The 20,826-nt window shown below is 42.6% G+C and overlaps 1 long non-coding RNA gene across 1 annotated transcript; it reads right to left on the bottom strand.

The window, feature by feature from the left end:
* Positions 1 to 12,281: 12,281 nt before the first annotated feature.
* Positions 12,282 to 20,826, bottom strand: LOC109303238. The gene is made up of 3 exons (XR_002099030.1): positions 20,795 to 20,826; positions 16,177 to 16,284; positions 12,282 to 14,600 (listed from the first exon to the last, which is right to left on the bottom strand). It is a non-coding gene; the product is annotated as an uncharacterized LOC109303238 (long non-coding RNA).

The following is a 20,826-nucleotide window of genomic DNA, read 5'->3' as shown; positions in this document are numbered from 1 at the left end:
ATGAGCCATGTAACTCTCAGCCATCTTTGACTTCCAAACCTGAATGGCCAAGTACCCACTTACAGCTGGGTTAACATTTGCTGTGAGTCTAGATCAGTGATTCTCAACCTTTTAAAGACTCAATGTATCCATGTTAGACTTAAGGCACCCCTTGGAAAATGCCCGCTCTTCAGGTGGGTACAAGCATTACATTTCTATTGGGAGAATCCTGCAGTTCGCACAGTAGAAGCCCTAATTGTACAAATGTTCACAGTTTTTCCAGAACAAAAATAGTGGTTCAGGGAGAAAACTAAATCAACTACAATTTGGTAGAGTTTCTACTGGGATTACAAACACATGTACACTTACCCTTACTTTATACTTGATTTTTGACTACAGAAACATACTAGAGAAATTCTTCTGTTGCAGAGAGCTCAAAAAAAACACAACAGATCAAGCATACAGAGAATGATAGGCCCTTCCTCCCAAATGTTTATAATGTAAAAAGTGGCAACAGGTGGCTGAGGGAAACAAGCAAATCATAGGCTCATCAGTGCTCAAATAGGATGATAGGTATGAAAGATGAATAAACCATTTAGAATAATGCCTCTGCTGCAGGTCTTATTAGTATGTGACTCAGCCTCATTTAAGGATTTACAGGTTTTACATAATTTAGGACACGATAAATCTGTATCTTACTGTAATGTATATCCATTTTAAAAGGTGGTATTTTCTGCCCAAAGCTATCAGCCTGAATTCAATTTAGTGCCTTTAAATGTATTCATAAATACTCCAGCTTTCAAGATGGCCTGCCCAAGAGATTTAAAAGCCACTTATGAGGCTACTACTTAGTGAAGACAGATTTTTCTGATGCTTTTTAAGCCTCTCTATCAAACCGTCTTTAAACGTTGCCATAGAGAACTAGCACCATGTATTAGAAGAGAGTTATGGGAGTTTTGTTAGCCTGTAGCATAAAGAACATTCATCATGGTGCTCAGACCACTTATTTTCCTATTAAGATATCTGGGTAAGAAGATTGTTATAGTTTTATGATTGTTTAATTGCTACTGGTACATCAGCACTGCCAGTATTAATATGTCACCTCCATTCAGAGCTTATTGTGGCAAACCTGGCTGACACCATAAGACCACTTCAGTTGTCTCTTTTCTCCAAGCTGCAAGGCTAAAAGTCCATTGTATAACTTCCTTTGATTCTTAATATCCCTTAGCCCAGTCTCATGTCACATTAGAGGAGCATCTGTAGTACATCTTGTATGCTTGTTGAGGAAGCTAAGAGGATTCATCTTAAATAGAAAGGGAAGGGAGGGCTGCTATAAAAGGGGAGATCTCCATGTTCACAAGTTGCTATGTGTCCCCTTCTGTGCCTGGATCACATAAGATATGTGTCTGCAACAGACAGGGGATTAACAGCCGAGTCCATTACCCACTGCCATCAATGAGATTTTTCACCGTATTCCCCAGCTGTAAGGATTTGTGCATTTAGCTCTGCAGTTTCAGTCCCCCAGTGATGATCAAAATGACAGTTGATACATTATCAGAACCATCTCTTTTGTTTAGTATGAGGTAGTTTGTTTTCTACAGTATATGGCACTAGAGCATAAGCACCACATTAGTATCAGTGGCCTGCCACTACTTCTGAATGGCAAGGGAGGCATTTGTGATTGTACCTTTGTTTACTGTGACCCTGCTCATCCTGGTTTACAGCAGTCACCTTCTGTTTCTAAAACTCTGATCATCAGGAAGCACCACTATTTACAGCCTGGAGGGATGGATAATCCCCTTGGATTTATAGTGATGACAATGTGGGCACATCTCCATGTGCACTTTAATGTGCATTATCCTATTTTTAATGCTTATTAAAGGTCTCAAAAACTGTGCTCTTTAGCTAATGTGCATTAAAATAGGCTAATGTGCCTTTTTCTAGTACCTCACAATGGAGGTTTACCTGTAGTGCATTAATGAACGTGTAGACCTGCTCAGTGTTTGTTTCTTGGCTGAAACCTGGCCATACTTACTGAACTTTGAATAGCTCTCATGAGTATAAGTTGTGCTCTTGACTCATGATTAGGTAGCAGTGGTCTTCAGGAATGCTTACGTGTTGCATCTTTTTGTCCTATTTATTTCTGTCTCCCATTATCCATCCTGGTAAAAGCAGAAGTAGAATAAAGATTGAGGAGTCCTAGGGTAAATTCATAATAGAGCTGTCATTAAAGTGTCATTTTCAAAGCTGAGAAATGTATACTGGTGCCATTGCCTGGGAGTCCATCCAAGATGACGTCTCCCATGTCCTCTGTGCAGGGGAGGTTCTGAGACAGGCTTCACTTCAAGTAGACCATTCTGGGAAGGTGATGTGAGGGAAATGACAGGGGTCCATGGAGAGCCACAGATTTCTCAAATTCATAGTTGGCTCCTGTGGCCAGAAGTCTGCTAAGAGGAGCAGAGAGTAGAGCTGTAGTCCAGGAACAGAGGCATTTCAAGGACAACTCCAGGGGCACCAAGGGTGGCATACATGCTGGGCAGGATTCTTCATGTATGCTGGCCAATCTGGCTGACCACTACAAAATCATGACCTATAGCCTGTACTGGAGCAAACCCCTCAGTTTTTGGTAGTTGTGTCAGGCAGCATACAGCCCAATTCCTTCCTTATGGGGTATCATGGGAGATCTCTGCACTGCCTTTAATCTAGTAAATTGACAAAATTAGCAAGGGCTTCTCTAGACCAGTAGGTTCAATCTCTGGCCCACAAGCCAGATCTGGCCTGTGGAGTTGTCACTTGGCGCATGGGGTTCCCCATAAGTGTGAAAATATGGCAGCAGGAGAGCAGCAGCAGTGTTAATTTCCACTCCCCTGGTGCCAAATTTCTTGACCTGTGGGGAGCCCTGGATACTGGGCCAAATTTCCTGACCTGTGGGAGGCTGGATACTGAGGGCTTGTGTTCCAGACCATGCCGGTGCTGGGCCAGTGCACAGGGTTGCTTCAAGGCTGGATCCAATGTGTGCAGGGCAGGGTCAGTGTGCAGAATTGCACTTGCAGACTGACCTCATGCAGGATCTAGTCCATGGATCAACTCAGTGGCACTCATCCAGCTCTGGGGGCATAAGGTTGGACACCACTGCTCTAGAGGGCTCACATTTATTGCAAGAAATAAAAATGGTAACATGAACATACATCCTCCCCAGCCTGAGCTTCAAAAAGCATCATAGCTAGGAATCTACTCAGTTCATAATTTCACAATTTTCACAGAAACCGTGAAAAGCAGTTTCTGTGATCACTGTGAAAACTGGTGATTTTGCATGGAATCACCAAAAAAAACTTCCTAAAAATAAAATGCTGGTCCCCAGTAGAAGCCAGCAGCCATTGAAGCTCAGCCATGCAGCCACCAAGGGTGGGGGAAAAGCTATAGGCACAAAGAAGTATGGTCAAGATGGGGGCTGCCCCTCCTCCCTCTACTGCTGATTGGCCAAGAGGGTTGCCTTTTGTGTGGCTCTGCCCCTCTCCACCAATCAGTGGTGAGGGGTGAGGACCACATAAAAGGCAGCCCTCTCCATGGTTTTAAACATGGCATCATTTTTGCCTCCCTGCTGGTCAGCAGCAAGCAGCAGGGCCACCGGGGCCTGTTGGCCAGTCAGCGGTGGGGAGGCAAAAATGGTGCCATGTTTAAAACCATGGTTTTCACTTCCCTGCCAATCAGGAGTAAGCCACAAACAGGGCTGCCCCCACCAGTCAGCAGCAGGGAGAGCATGTGAGGGAATCTGCATGATTAAAGGATCTGCAGCACAGTCCACTTCTGCCATGAATTTGGTAGGGTCCTAATTATTACACTTGAGGTACCCCTCAGAAAATGGCAGCTCTTAGTTTTCACTTTCTGACTACAGAAAAATAATAGAGCAGTTTGCTATTGCAAAGGATTTGGACCACAGTAGGTCAAAATGTCTTTAACACTATGAATTTCCTTTTGAAATCTCTGGGTTTATCCTGTGAATCATGTTTGCACACCTAACAGTGCTAACTTTGTGGCACCCTCCGATACCCTTGAAAGGATCTCCAGGCACCCCAGGGTGCTGTGGGCTCCCTGGTTGAGAATCACTGTCCTAGCCCTTCCCTCTGAGTCCTGCTGTAAGGAGAAGAGCCTGAGTAGCAGTAACTCCCTCCCTGTTCACTAGGGATCAGCTGATAGAGACACACTGTTTCTTCCTTCACCTTGCTTCTGAACAGAATAAAATACAACTTTTATTTTAGAACTAACCACCTATGTAAGTAAGGTCCAGTTCTTTCTCCAGTGGTTGGTTGTGTGTTTTTTTTTAATCACACTGTCTCCCTTGGAATCATTTGTGCTTCCATTATAGCCGAACTGAATACTTGTAGTTAATTGTGAACAGTTTTCTGATGAGCAGTCTTAGTTTTCAGTCTGCTGCTGTTTTATATTCTGAGTTATATCTTGAAACAATGAGACATAAGAATAGCACAAGAAAAATAAACCCATCAGTTAAATAGCTTTACATATTCAACTCGCATAACTTGAAACTCGTAGAAGTTTTATTGAGCCTGACCCTTGCAAAGAAATTATCATGTCATTGATATCAAGATGTTTTGATGCTACAGTGTGTGGTAGAATCTTATCAAGACACTTTGCAAATTAGCGAGCAAGGGAACAAACATAATGAAGAGCAAGGATAACACATCACTCAGCAAAGCTCTTTCTTTGTTTCTCGTAGCAATTATTCAGTTTTAATTACTTACAAGATTTTCTAAAGACCATGGAAGTGCACCGTGCTACATTATAAGGATAACTCAAGGATAGCCATTCAAGACCTCATAACAGCACCATTTCCACCATTTAAATTGAGCCAAAGTTGGGGAAGACATTTATAGCCTGGGTTGTAAAGCATGCATATGAATGAAGGCCTGATCTTGCAAAGATTTAGGTTCCACAGAGGCCCAGATGCAGATTGCAAAGGTTCGACTTCTGTTTGTTTGTTCCCCTATAAGCTACCATGTCCCTTGTTCCAGTTGAGGGGAAAAACAGGTACCAAATAGAATAGATATAAAAGTGTACAATAGTAAAATACACCATTGCTCTCCATGTCATTTTCTGTCTTTTCTTCCACCATCACAGCCTGGTGCAGCCAAGGCTAAATTGCTTCTTCATCCAGGAAAAGGGATTAAATGTTGTTCTTAGGCAGACACTATTGGCATTTCATAGTGCCACCTGTACTCTTGCCTCTTGAGACTAAAAGATCTTAGACACCCTCTTCTGAGTCTGAGAGCCCAGAGCAGCTCCACATCCTCCAACCAGCAACACAGAGCACTACAACAGGTCAATTCGGGCTTGCCATCTCATCAGGAAACATGTTAAGTTTGTATGCAGTCAAGTAGACATTTTCCAAAGCATTTGTCCTGTTGTGCCTGCTGAGGCTCCCTGAGTATTTAGTCTCACATTTGAATAACACACTTTTTAATGAACTCTATCAAACTCTTACTTTCTTTGGCTGGAATTATCCTACTGTAAAAGTGATTCATGTCTTGTGCTTACCACTAATAAAGCCACTTTCAAATCGAGAGCATTTTGTTTGGTTGGGGTTTTTATTACTTTATTTCCTGCTTTCCTATATGGAAGAGATCACAGATTAAGTCTTCTTGAAAGAGCTAGGGCTGACTCATTCTTGCAGGCACACACCCCTTTTCCCAGAAAATACTCACCTAAGTAGTTCTTATACAAGTGGGAATTGATGGTTTTATCTAGGAAGCAAAGGGTTATAGGATCCAAGACTGTTCCAGTCAGAAGGGATACTAGATACCATTAAATAAAGTATCCTAAGAAGCTGTGCAATGCAAGTATAGAACAAGAGCAGGCTATCCCAATATAAAGGAAGAAATAGGAATTAAATAGCAAGAGACCTGGACCCAGTGTTGGGGGGAACAACCTTTTTGACAGTTGTACCACAAATTAGCCCCTGCACAATCCTTATGTGCCCCTCTGATCCCCTTCCTCTGCCTGATACACTGCTCTGCTTTCTACTCCCTTCCCCATGCTCCCTACCTAATTTACTGCCCTGCCCTATCTGCCACTGTGCTGTCTCTCCCCTTCCTGATCTGCCATGTGCCACAAAGAGAGACTGCCTGTGCCACTTGCAGCACATGTGCTGCAGGCTGGCCACCTGTGGGCTAAACAACAAGACCTTCAGTGACTTAAAGAAGAATCTTACAACATGTGGAAACTTCACCATGTTACTAAGGATGAGTCTAAGAGAACAAGCATGCAGGACAAAAATGAGAAGGCCAAACCCCAAATGGAGACAGAATTGCCACAGGACATAAACGCCAACAAGAAAGTATGCTAGAAATACATTAGAGGTAAGAGGAAGACCAAGGGAAGTATAGGTCTCTTACTGAATGGGGAGAGGAAGCTAATAAGGGATGATGCAGAGAAGGTTGAAGTGTTTAATGCCTTTTTTTACTTCAGTGTCCACTGGAAGTCACCATCACGTGACAAGCAGTTAGCAAAAGGACAAGATAGATAATCAGCCCAGAGTAGGGAAAAGCATAAATACACAATAGGCAACAACCGAAGTACTGTAGAAGAAAACCTGGATGGTCAATCTAAGCCTAATGTTCCATTAGATTAAGGCACTCCAGTTTTAGTCAACAGCCCACAAAGAAGTGATACAGCCAGCATCATGTCTGGCTGGACCTTTGACTGCCCCAACTTGAATGGCCATGTATTAATTCACAGCTGGAGGCAACCATCAGTATGAATCGAGCAGGGCTTGAATTCATACCTGTTGAACCAGAACAAGACACTTCAAGCACCCTGTCCACCTTGGCCCCTTAAAGAAACAGGGGGGCCACTTGACTTGCAAATAACAGTGTAATACTGTTGTAAAAAACCTAATAGGCTATTGGGTATTAACAGACACATCATATGTAGGTCACAGGAAGCTACTCTTCCACTGTACTCAGCACTGGAGTGGTGAGGCTCATCTGGAGTAGTGTGTCCAGTTTTGGCATCACACAAAATTGGAGTGAGTCCAGAGAAGAGTAACAAATAAATGATTACAGGTCTAGAAAACATGACATATGAGGAAGGTTGGAAGAACTGAGACTACTTAATCTGGAAAAGACTAGGTATATGATGTGCTACATCTTCAAATACAAAAAGGGTTGTAATAACAAGGCAGGCAATCATTTGTTCTCTGTGTGTTTGTGTATAGGTGACAGGGCAAGAAGAGTTCAGTTTAAATTGCAACAAGGGAGATTTAGGTTGGACATTCTAATTATAAAATGGTTAAATACTGGAACAAATTACTTAGGTGCAGGGATCTTTGTCACTGGAAGTTTTTAAATGCAGGTTAGACAAACATTTGTTTGGGATGGCTTAAACAGAAATAATCCTGCCTTGAGCAGCTGCTTGGACTAGATGCCCCCGAGGTCCCTCCCAACCCTATTTTTCTTTGTTTCCCTGTAGGTTGTCACATACATTGTGCATCTTCCACATCTACAGTTCTGCATTATATTTGGAGATTCTAATGAGGTGGGATTATTTACTGCAAGGGGCTTAGTACATCCATGACTGATGAGTGACTTGGTTTACCAGTGACACCAATAATGGCTCTCAGCATTTGACAGAACAGTAGTTCCCCTTGCAAGGCTCTGCCAGCTGGAAGGTTCAATGGATGTTAGAGCTTCTTCTGCTTCTTTATGTATCCTACACTTCAGAGCCATGCTTCTTTACGCATCCAGCTGAATCCCTCTCCAGAATCACTAGATTCAGTTATCTCAGTCCCTGTGTTGTGTGCTATAGCATTGTCTGGGAGCGAGATCTATGGGCAGTCCTTGAAGTGGAGAGGACAAATAAATACTCCTTGTCTCCCCATGGTAAGAGACTATGACAATGAGCAGGACACCAACACACATGAAGTACATTCTGCAAGTCCCAATCCACATAAAAATAACAGCTGCAGGAATCAATGCTGAATCTCCAACACAGAAAACAAAACAAATGTGGTCATCTTGGACAAGATAATTTTGAGAAGTGTCACCAAGCTATTCAATTCCACTGATTCTTTAAACAATGTTATTGTGTCTAATTCCTTTCCCTATGAAATAACCCTCTGGGAAAGCACAAATTAATAATTTTACACAGAGCTGTTGGTTTTTCATATGATTTTCAAATGATTGCATGACCAAAATTAGAAAGCTATCTTTTTTTTCTTATTCCACAGTACCCAAATGTTATGAGGAAAGATGGTTTCTGCACAGGTTACTTTTAGAGAACTTATCCCAAGTACTTTTGGCCAGAAGGAATAGATAACTCATTTAGTCTAACTTCCTGTGGAGTTTTAAAAGAAAAACAAAACCTCCAAAACACAAAACTTTCATCCAGCTACTCTTAAGTGAAGCACAACTGGTGTTTGACTAGAGTTTCCAGAAAGTTTCCCTCCGATCAGGGACAGCAGGGGTGAGGATAGCAGTTCCTCTGGGAATAGGGAGGGTCCCAAGAAGCAGCCCCTCTTGTGTCTCACCCCCAGTTGGAGAGCTTGCTTTCAAAGCTTTCCAGCCAGCCACCTGGAATACCAGTTTGCCCCTCATAGTCTCTATTTTTGTGGCACTACAGAGTCTTGTCCATATCCCGAAAGATAGGAGTGGTAAGACACTGTGTAGGTTGCTTCCTGCTTGAGAAAACAAAGCTAACAAATACTACTAAAACAGGATAGACATGTTTTAACCTCAAAACATCTGAGTACAGTAGATAATGAGTTGTATAAAGTGTTCACAAAAATGGACCTATGTAATTGATAACTTAGTATGTACAAAAAGTAGCTTGTTCAGACACTGAATTGAAAGTGTAATTTTCACATGCTGTTCTCTCTGTCACACACCATTTAAGGCAGGCGTGTGAAAACAGAGTTTCTATAGTAGACAGTCAAAGGCAAGCCATGTGAAATCTCATTAACACCAGCTGTTGTTGCAATGTGCTGGGGTGGACAACAGAATAACAAGGTATTAATCTGAAGATAACAAATCTCACCAAAAAACTACTAGTCCCAACATGACTGTTGCTTCTACTTTCTCTCATTTTATTTTCCTCCTGTGGGCTTTTGTCATTATGTTCCAAGCAGGACCATAGCCCTTCTGAGACTGTATGTGACATTTCTGTAGCATCTTTCATCCCAGAGCCTCCTAACAGCATTTACAAACATAGCAATTTGCAAATTATACAAAAAATAAACCACTTCTTTATTCTAGCTCATTTTAGTGTATTAAAATCAGTTAGGGAGGAAGAGCAAGAACCTCCTGCTCAATATAAATGATTCCATTTCAAAGTATCCAAATCATTCAAGTGAGTTCAAACCCACAAAGGCTCTTACATTTGTTTCTGGCACTTTAGGTGCCTACATCCAACATTTGGATGCCAGTGAGGTTCTGAGTTCTCCCCTATTGATACCTAACCCTACAGACACCAATATTTCTGCCACTGGGCATTCACTGAACTGCAAGCCAAGACACTACTGAGCAGCTTGAAGTCCTAATTCACACCCCAAACCCCAGAAAGATCCTTAAACTAGGTGTCACCCCCTGCTTTCTCAGTCCCTGGCATTCCCCCAGCTGCCAAACTCAGTCCCATAAGCATTTGCAGGTTATGCCTACTGAATGAAGCCCCACACAACAAGGAAGAATAAGTTTTGGGGTAGGTAAAGTTTCTTGTTGAAGCTATTCCACCTATGTATTTACTGGGCCAGAGAGTGATTACTCCAATAGCTAAGAGGCAAAGATACCTTCCAGCAGAGTGAGAAATAAAATGCATACCTCCCATCTCCTAGCTGAGTGTCTTCTGGATTTCAATTTGGGAGGCAGACATCAAAATATAGGTGTCCCTTCATTAGATATTGGAATGCCCAAGTCCTTTTTCAGGTCTATCCCTTACAGCAAAAATTAATTCTTGCGCCTTTATTTTTCTGTCACTAAAGGTATTCAGATTTACTTTTAGGCACACCTACCCTTCTTGTCACTTTATAAGACAGGAACAAAAAACAGCTAATTAACTCCTGCACATACAGGTTGGCCATCTGCACCATCATGAGCTGAAGAACCAGGTCTGATCTTTCCTATTACACTTGGGATAATTACCACTCACACATGCTGTGACCTTCCTTTCCTGCTTCAGTTCCAGTGAAAGGGGAAGCACTACACTGAATAATTTGATTTGAAAAATGTCCTCAGTGAAACTGTTGGTAAAGGATGGACTCAGAAAAATAAGCACAACAGCAGGACGTATTTGGTGAGCTCAGACAACCTATGGTCCTTGAACAACGAATTTATAGCTACTATGTAGGAGAGAGAATAGAATGGTTCAGCATTACTAAAAGATTATGGGGGAAATCACTTCATAGTTTATTTTTCCATTTGAAGTACTTCCTATAGATTATTTCATTCTTTACTTTTTCTAGTTGGTTTTCCTTGTTTGTGTAATCCTGGCAAATGGCGAGTATGCCAGCAAAAAGGATTAAACTAGAAAAGTTGGACACAAAACATTGTATAGAAATCCTGAATCAGGTACACAAGAACTGCCATGTAAACAGGGCTTATCCAGAACTTTCCACTCCCTGCTCTGCTCCCATTAAAGCTTCTTGCATTCAGAAGTTTAGGGAATTCTGGTTCCGAGCCTTTGCCCCTTTCTACCACGTTCAATACCTAGCGATGGACTTTTCATCCAAGAATTGATTCAGTCCCCTTCTGAACTGAGTTAAGCTACCAGCTTCCACAACTTCTTGGCCAGATATTATACTTTTACTGGTATAAGCAATTGGAAACCAGTCTATACCAGTAACAGAAGTTCAGCACACAAAACCGGTCTCTGGCCATAACAGGAGTTTGGCACACATACACTGGTTTAAAAGTGGCAGAACCCAGTGTAAGATTTGCTCCCCACCCCCTCAATAGGTAGCAAACAGAACACATATTCCCCCTATCTAAACTTCTCCACTTACAGAAAACTGCAATTTAGATTGATTCTACCTCAGGCTTCTTGAATGTCTGTACAATGAGTTCCACAAGTTATTTACAGTGCAAAAAAGAACCTTTTGTTTTAAACCTATTACCCAAGAGTCCTTGTATTGTGCAAGACCATAGTCAGTAAATCACCATTTACTTTCTTGACACCACTTTCTAAACCACCATCATATACCCCCTCAAGCATTTATTTTCCACACTGAAAAGTCTGAGGCAATTTAGCCTCTGCATATGGAAGCCTTTCCATACCTGTGATCATCCTTGTTCCTTTTGTACCTTTCGTACTCCGTCTATATCCTTTTTGAGATGTGGGGACTAAAGCTACATAGTATTCATATGGTTGCACTATAGATGCATATTTGTTTTGTTTCTTAGCAAACTGTCCATGAGAACTCCCAAGATCTCCTTCCTGTGTAGTAACGGAAAATGTAGAGCCCTTTGTTGCATGTGCATACTTTGCATTGTTTCCCCACCTCCCCTATGTGCATCACTTTGCACTTAAAGGAATAAATGAAATTCAACGTTGCCAATTCACTCAATTTTACACAATTTTTCTGTAGTTCTCTCATCTGGTCTTTATCAATGAATGTTTTTTCCATCTGCAAACCTGACCACCTCACTAGTTAAAAAAAAATAGTATAATGTTCTTATAACCTTCATAATATATTACTAATTAACTGATTATATTCACCCCACTGCCAGAGGCAGGTGGAACTGTACCACTTGCCTCCTCCAGAGGCTGATCAGGAAGTGGCTGTGGCAGGAGCGGGCAGTCTCGCTGCAGCCCTTCCTGGTCCAATTCCACATTGTTCCACCTGTCCCATGCACCTCTATTTCCAAGAGGCACTGTCTTGTGCACCTGTTTTTAGGAGGCATGCCAGAGCCAAACTGAGAAGCAGCTACAAAAGAAAGCCATGCTTACTTGCGCTACATTATGAGGGCAGGTGCACAGATTCCCAGTTCTGGCTCCAACACAGCTCAAGTGAACAAAGGCACATGGAAGTATCACCTCATGGCAGTGGCAATGCCAATATTGCAGCACCCCTTGGGAACCACTGGGGTAAACACTACAAACAATCTTGATGAAATTAAAGACAAAGAGGAAATACTACTTTCTTTTATAATTAAATCAAAGTGTAATTCTTTAGAAAGGAAGTATCTATTTATAAAAAACTCTCATTTAACTACTATTTACATGCAGAAAATGATGACCAACTTTAAAGCAGCAGTTATACTTTATCCCCAAAGAACAAAACAATCAGGGAATGCAGCCAAGTTTCAGGCCACTTAATCAGGGCTATTTTAATATAAAAAAGAACAAGATTAACACACGATTGCAATGGAAATTAAAAAATATAGTTTTTACAAAAGGATTTGCTCAAAACACTGGTCCAATATTGTTGATACAAAGGATATTAAATGAGAGCGAGCGAGTGAGCACAGATGCAAGCAAGAGAGCGAGCTGCATCATTCTAGACACACAATTAAAATTCCTACTGAACAGTTTCTACACAAATATATTACATATAGAAACACCTATGTGCGTGTCTCACATATTCTTGAACAGATAAATGATACCAATGGAGTATGTACCACTCACACGTAACAGGAATCTTCACTACTACAACACCCTTTTCTTAGGAACAATTTTTAATACGATCAAAACTTGGGCTGCATCTTCACGTGATGCAATGTCAGGATTCCTAGGCAAGTAACCTGAAATTTAACACTTACTATAAATCAAGTGTCCAATATTGTTTTGAGTGAATTAAGTGCTAGATGACTTGTAGAAAGTTCATGAAAAAGGTATCTTTCTTGAGAAGACAGACTACTGTTAAGGAGCAAAAAGGGAATTATATTTTTACTCTTTGGACACAACTGCTATTCTAAAATTCAGAGCTTTAATCTTTTTTTGTTTAGGAATAAAAATGTTACTCATGGGTTTTAACACAGTGACAAATAAATATTCTCGGGCTAAAAAGAAACGTCACCAAGTTGAGCAATTCAGCTGTACTGCGACATGTTACTGCACAGCTGATTCATTTCACTGGACAAAACACATACGTTGTCCTTTGTCCTGCTTTTGATGGCATAAGACAAGGTGCAACATGATCTTTTCACTTACCCAGACCTGGGCTATGGGTCTCGGACAGCAGGGAATAGTGCCTCCCCGCTCAGCCAGCCCCACTGGCTGGGTGCAGGAACAACTGGCATTCTCCAGCCCAGCACAGGTCTGGGGCAGTGGAGCATGCTGGGCATTCCCCTGCCCAGCTAGCTGTGCAGGGCTAAGTGGGAAAGCACTTTTCCCCCATTATCCCAGATCTATGGCACAGATCCAGAGCAGTGGAGAAAGCTGGGATTTCCCCCACCCAACCAGCCCCACAGGGCACAGAATAAACAGAGTATAATAGCGACAGAGTCTATTATTAGCCTTTGCTGCTACACTGATTTTCCCATCACGTGGCATAACATAGAGTAAGGACATCTCTTTGCTCTGCATTTGTGCTGCCTTAACTTTTTTAAGCCAGCACAAATAAGAAATCAGACATCATCTATTTCTACCCTTATATTAGTTCACCCCAAAGATGACAAATTATTCTACTATCACTTAAGCAAGCTGTTGACACCAATTCTGTAAGGAGTAACACTTACTAATAATAATAAAAACATGTTATAGTAAAAGTTTATGTAAACAATGAAAAAGCTTAGATTAACTTTGTTTCAGCTTTAAATTCTTCCCAAAGCTCTTCTTTCTTCTTTATGCTCTACGGCTTTTCTGCACTTCAACTTCTTCAAGCTTGCCCTTGATTCTGGTGGTTATCTTCTGCAAGTTTTTACATAGAATAATAATACATTTCAACACAGATATGGACAAGTAGCAACAGGATGTTTCCACTTCTGTCAGTCACTAGTGCATCTAGCACATGACATTGTGTCTTTAAACATTAGTGCAACAGAATCTAATTGACTCAAGTCCCATATATCCCTGAGCATTAGGTCATTATGTCATACCACTAGGTTAGCTCCAAGTCAGTACTTTTATTTCTCAACTTCCACAGAAAGTAATTGCCTTTTCTTCTTCAAATGACTGTCATTAAAGAGTGGCTTCATTTAAGATATTAAACATTTCATACAGTAAAATGTTTAGTTAATTTAATGGAAGAATTTGGTGGGAAGGGGATGTATATGTAAATATTAACAATATCAATACATTTCTATACAAAATATGAAAGGTAAACAAAGTTGCTGACATAGGGAACCAGATTCCTCTAGATTTGCTCACAAGTTTGTGGATATCTGAACAGCTCAGAAATCCAAAAGTGCAACCACAAAACAAGTATAGCAAAGCACTAACAGCAACAATTTAAATTTTCCTTCTTAACACCACTAGTATTCCTTTTTAAGAATGTGAAGAATGTATCCATGTCCCACTTCCCATTTCAAGATGAGATTTAACTGTAGATATATGATTGAGACAAATCAAATAGGTGTTCCTTGAAACTGTTGTTGCCTTTGTTCCAAAGCTTGCTGACTTAGCATTTGCTGCTGTTTCTGCAGAAATTGCACCACTTCCGGACTTCTTAATAATGACTTAAAGAAAAAAAAAGTAGATTTTAAATTAAAACACCAGAATTTTAAAACACAGAAATCCCACAAGTTCTGGACAAAGCATTACAGCAGTATTTTAAAATACCTTAAAATTGGGAGCTCATTAAAACTCTAAAACATTATAAAATGTTATAAAACAAGCACAGATCAGACAGGAAGAGCCTTCATCACTGCATGACCTCTGGTAGATGGATGGAATCAACATTAGTGCCAAGTCTTAAAGCTAGGTCCAGACAACTGAATTAGGATGAAAAGGCACACAACACTCCTTACTATCACATACTAGATATTTAACAATAAGTTGCTGATGAACAGGTAATTTAAACATCTACTTTTTTTAAAAAGTTCAAACCAGACAGAGACCAAAAATTATATGAAAGTGTGAAACAAGGTGCTGTTCTGTGATATAAAGGGGACGGGAAGAAAAGTCATGAAGTATGCATTCTGCTCCTCACAGTACTGGTGTCTTGCATAGGCTGTGATTTGACCAAGATAAATAGCATCTCAGTCTTCCCATATATACTATGGGAATAATTATTTCATAGGATGAGTAATTCATAAAGTCCTCTGACATTCCCAGATTAAATAATATATAAAAAAGTACTAGATTGCATGTCCTTTATAAATAAACAAGTCTCCATATTTCTCCTACCTGCAGTTCTCCTGAAAACCTGTATCCCATGGTTCCTGACTCATGGGCAAAAGCCTCATCTCCAGAGGGCCATGTTCTTGTGCCCAGGCCCTTAAAGGGCTATTTACTTTAAAAGCTCCCAGTTGCTGTTTCCCAGGAAACACTGTGTTACTGAAAACTGAAACAGACAACCCAAACTTTCCAAGGCCAAATAAGAGCTCTGTGGGTAGACAGGCAAGAAAGGGAACACACACACACATACACACACACGTGCGCGCCCCCCCCCCCCGACTTTGCAGAGGAGCACACTAAATTCCACACATTACCAGGATAGAAAAGAATCTATAATTAAAACTTAAAAGACACAGAAATCCTACATTTAGATAGAATTTCATTTTCAAAATTTCTAGGAGTCCTTGATATAAATAACATATACAGCTGATTAATGAAACCTATAGCATCACAATGAGCACTGGTTAGTCATAATTAATGAAGGTATTAGGTGAATAGTCACAACTAAAACACTTTCAAACAGGCAGATGCATTCTCTCTCTGCAGATAGTTGTACTTCTTACAGGTCACTTCATGGAGCTACAAAATTGGGCCCCATTTATGTTTGACTGCAGACTTTACCAAAAGATTAGGTTAACAAGTTAAAGCATCCATCCAAGTTAAGTTTTGGATGATGTCTGCTCAAAAGAAAGGGGGATACACTTCTTCATGGCAGAGGAATATCCCAATGTAGTTAGCATAACTACTATTTATAAATTTGTGGTCATACATTCCAGCTTTGAACACTTGCTTATGTGAAGTTACAATGTACAACAACAATCTGACTTTCTACTTCTAGGGAATCATGACCTAGCATTCAAGTGCACACATTTTGTATTGGCTGGAATTTAAAATCTGCCGAGCAATAGAACTTACCAGCCTCTTTTGATTTAGCACTTGTTCTAGAAGAGTAGGTCTGGCTGGACGATCTCCAATAGATCCTGTTCTTTGTTTGGTAACAGAAACTGAGCCTTCAACACAATCCTAGGCAGAAGAGAGAATATAGAAGAATAAGGACAGGTGTTATAAATCCTGGCATTAAAATTCATTAAAACTCATTTAACACCATGAAGGGGAAAACACTCAGGATAAAAGGACATGTTTCCTTTTCCTACTCTGTAGAAGGAAATAAGGAGTGCCAGAGGGGAATGTTCTCTTGCTAAAACATGGGTTAGCTCATGGAATCACTGGATCCAGCCTGTGGACCTGGATGAAGCACTGCTGGCATTCAGCAAGGGGGGATGAGTGCCAGCTGCAGGTGCTCTTCCAGTGCTGCCACAGGCACAAGGGCCTACAGCAGCTGGGCCCTAGCACCCACCAGCTTCTGACCAGGGGCAGGGCATACCAGCCCTCAGCCAGAAAAGGTTGCCACCCTACCCTACTCTAGAGCAGCCACTCCTGCCACTGTCGGAGATAGGACCCTGGGCTAGGTGGACTTTAAAGCATCTCTGCCTGTTCTGGACCACTGTTTTTCCTCTTACTTTCCATAATACAGGCACCCCTCACTTAATGTGCTTTCACATTAGTGCTTAGTGCTTTTTTGCTAGAGCATTCATTTAAAATTGATATCCAATTCCACTGAGTGCTCAGCCAGTTTCACTATAGCACTCAGTGGAATCAGGGAGTTTTGGCAGGCAGGCAGGGAGAAGCAGTGGCAGCAAGTGAGGGGTGCAACTGGTGAGGAGCGTAGGGGAGGCAGGCATGAAGGTCCACTGCAGCAGGAACTGAACTAACGTAGCTGATGTTAACATAGAGTGTAATAATAGTGAAATGTAACCATGTTAGTCTTGTCCTGTAAGCAACTTGAAAATTCCATTTTGTATCCTTCTGCTTGACATAAGTGAATGAACTCTGCATAGCCTTTTTGTAGGAGTGCGTGTAAAAGGGCAAATGGTGAGAGAATGGCATAGAGATGGGAGAAGAAGATTTAACTGTTTATGTAAGCAACAATGCAGCAAATGCAAGTTACCAGTCAGTAAACTAATTAATGAATGGCTGAAGAATCCAAGCATAAGAGAGATAACGAGGAGGAGAGAGGCACGCATCCTGCCAGGTGGGCAGCAAGAACACTCCAAGGCTGAAATACCAACTTCGACGAGCAAACTGACCTCAGGCTGAGATAAGCTGAAGACGAATGAAGAACAACTGCAAAAACAGAAGCTGGGTATGGAAAAATCCTGAAGTGCTAAAACAAAGGATGCCAATCCCTATAAAAAATGACTTCAAAAATGCCAAGTTGGGTGAGTCTCTCTCTCTACTGCCATTCTGTCGGAGGACAGACGTGTCTTTTTGACCCTGCTCCAAAGCTGCTATCTACGGAATCTCTCTCTCAATAAGGCCGGGGTCGGCCAGCCAGTGCCATTATTGAACAACTGCTGCTGGTAACTATGTCTGAATGGAATGGTTGTTTTGTGTTTCTGTGTGTCTATATGGGTGGTGTGTCCAAACCCCTATGTCTAATTCATGTAATTAATAAATGCAGCATTTTGCCTGCTCCCCCTTTATAAGGTCTTGCTCTTAATTTGGCAATTGTTATTTTAAAGTAACACCAGGTCAGGGTGGCAGGAGAGCAGGCCCAAGCTGGCATGTGGTGCCAGAGTGGGCAGTGGGGTGGGGAGAAGCAACAGCAATAGAAGGGAGGGCAGGGCTGGCAGGGGCACACACCCAGGGCATGGGGCAGGAGTGTGGTGTGTGCGCCACTGTGTGGGGCCCTTGCCAGGGCCTAGGACCAGCAGGAGCCCACACCCAGTGCAGGGTGGCAGGAACACTGGTGCCCAGGCTGGTATGTGGTGCCGGAGTGGGCAGGGGATAGGGAGAAGCAGCAGGAACAGATGCAAGGAGCACAGGGCCAGTGGGGGCCTGCGCCCAGAGTGGGGTGGCAGGAGTGCAGGGCCTGCACTGGTGCCTGAGGCAACAGGGGAAAGCACCCAGAGTGGGGTGGCAGGAGCACCAGTGCCCAAGCTGGCAATGGGGCTAGAGAGGCTGGCAGACAGGCGAGGGGGGTGGGGAGAGGCAATGGCAGTGAGAAGCGGTGAGTTGGGAGGGCGGGCATGAACGCAGGACCCGTGCCAGTGCCCAGGGCCAGGACCAGCGGGGGCCCAGAGCAGGACAGCAGGAGCACAGGTCCAGGTTAGGATGTGGCACTGGAGCGCTGGCAGTGGAGTGGGGAAAGGCAGCACCAGGACAGGCAATAACCAATTAATCTATTTACATTCATTTCTTTGGGAAAATGAATTTCGCTTAACACTCAGTTTTTCTGGAACCAATTAAGAGTGCTAAGTGGGGGTTGCCTGTAGTTTCTGGCTTTACCAACCATAATGAGTATAATTGCAGAAAACAGGTGAATTAGTCTTAAAATTGCAGAAATTAACCAATTTACCAGTTAGATAACCAAGCTGAATTCATTCAATAGTTCAATTTTTAAATTTGCGGGAAGGAATTATTTTTTGTATAAATAATGAAGTTGGGGGCAGAAGTGTACAGGGAGTTGAATGAAAATAGCAAGACGTGCTGATACCAAGCTACCACATCTCAATTTATTTCAGCACCATAGTCAAGGACAAGTAACAACTACAAAACTCTCTGCTTTACAGTTATAAGCTTTATCCCCCTCTACAGTTATCAAATACATTTCCTTATAATGTGGTCAGAGTCGCCGACAAAAGCAGCTCAGTCAGACCACATTCAGAATTGGGGTAGTTCTAGTGACATGTCTGCACCTGACCCACATGCTGCAGGTTTCTCATGCTGGTAATTCATGAGCCCCAAACTTTCCACCTTGCTAAGTTTGTTAAGCAGTACTCCCTCCCATATCCCACCTTGAAAAGGATCTAGTAAATAGCTAGTCTAACATCTGCCAATTCAACTTTCTTTATGAAACTAAAAGAAACAGGCTAAGAAACCTAGCTCAAGCCCCCAAAGAATGAGAACAGTGTCTACTGTCCTAGAAATCAATCTACATTTCAGTATCAAATAGCCAGGCCTTTCAGAAGCACCAGTCCGAAAGAGCATACCTGCCACTAGAGTAAATGCATTATACAGCTGTGCAGAAGGAGAGAAGCAAAGCCCTGTCCTTTCCAACACATTAATCACTTACTTTTGTCCTAATAATCCTTTCTTTACATCTATCCTCCTCAGCATAAACTTTTACCAGCACCATCCCTCATCAGTAGAAGAAAGCCTGCTTCCCCTTTCTCAATTTGTTTTCAAATGTAGTGCCTGCACAATATTCAAAAGCTACCCAAAAATACCTCAGAAAAATTGTGAGCGACTACCACAGGCTGCATTGCCCAATAGCCTGAGCCTGACTTTTCTGCTTAACTTGTCTCCTCACATCTCATGGCACCCCTCAAAAATTCCAGCGACTCCCCAGGATGTCCCATCACCCTGGTGGAGAATCACTGCCTTAGAAGGACAGCACTGAACCATATGCCTCTAGAGTGATCTATGCCCTCACTGTCGTCCTCCCTAGCATCCACTGCTTCTTACTTTCAAACACAAAGGGAGGCATCTTCACCTGTTTTGTCCAACTGTCATTAACAGATCTATCCTCCCCAACAGGGTCTGGGGAGAATCCACCTCCAGCTCTGCCTCTCCCTTCACCCAGGGCAACAAGCTCTGCAAAGTCACTATGACTGCATATACACGTTCAGCTTTGCTTTCCCAAGAGAAAAGAAATGACCTGCATAGAAGTTCAGATAGAGGAGCAAAGAGCCTGCAATGCAGAGGCTGGGCTGCCAGGGCCCCCTGAAGCATGCAGCCCAGAGAGCTGGGAAGGGGGGTGAGGATTGTTTGTTTTTGTTTTTAACTGAATGTAGGCATGGATGGCAGGGGCAGGGAAGCACACTCCCTGCTTTTCTAATGCATACATCTCCCCATGACAGTTACTGAGGCACAGACATTAAAACTGGATTGGTACAGAAGACGGGTGTTAAAAACCTCCAAGGATGACCAACCCACAACCTCTCTGGGTGACCTGTTCATGTTTTACTACCCTCCTCATGAAAGTTTTTCTTAATAGCTAACCTAAACTTTGCCTGCAGCAACTTGAGACCATCGCTCCTTGTTCTGTCATCCGCCGCATCGGAGGATAGTCCAGCTCCATCCTCTTTCGAACCCCGCTTCAGATAGTTAATGGATGTTATTGTATCCCCCCTCAGTCTCCTCTTCTGATGGGGGAGCTGGGCTTATTTAGTCTAGAGAAGTCATGCCCCCGCAACCCCACTGGACTCTCTCCAATTTGTCTACATCCTTTCTGTAGCACTGAGCCCAAATCTGGACACAGTACTACAGATGTTGCCTCACCAGTGCAGAAGAGAGGGGAAGAATGGCTTCCCTCCACCTGCTGGCAACCCAGCTGGGCTCCACTGGGAACAAGCCCTGCTGCAGGAAGCAGAGGAGACCCCCATGAGGGGAGAGGGGCGATTGAGGAGGAAGGGGGCTACTGAGGACCGAAGCCCCAGACAAAGTCCCCGTCCCGCCCCCCGCCTCTCACCTCGGCCCGGGCGCTGGCCCCCGGCGCGGCCG

Source organism: Gavialis gangeticus, unplaced genomic scaffold (assembly GCF_001723915.1).
Source record: "Gavialis gangeticus isolate Ggan-Ray unplaced genomic scaffold, GavGan_comp1, whole genome shotgun sequence".
In the NCBI taxonomy this organism is placed as follows: Eukaryota; Metazoa; Chordata; order Crocodylia; family Gavialidae; genus Gavialis; species Gavialis gangeticus.
This window is presented reverse-complemented; position numbering and strand designations above follow the sequence as displayed.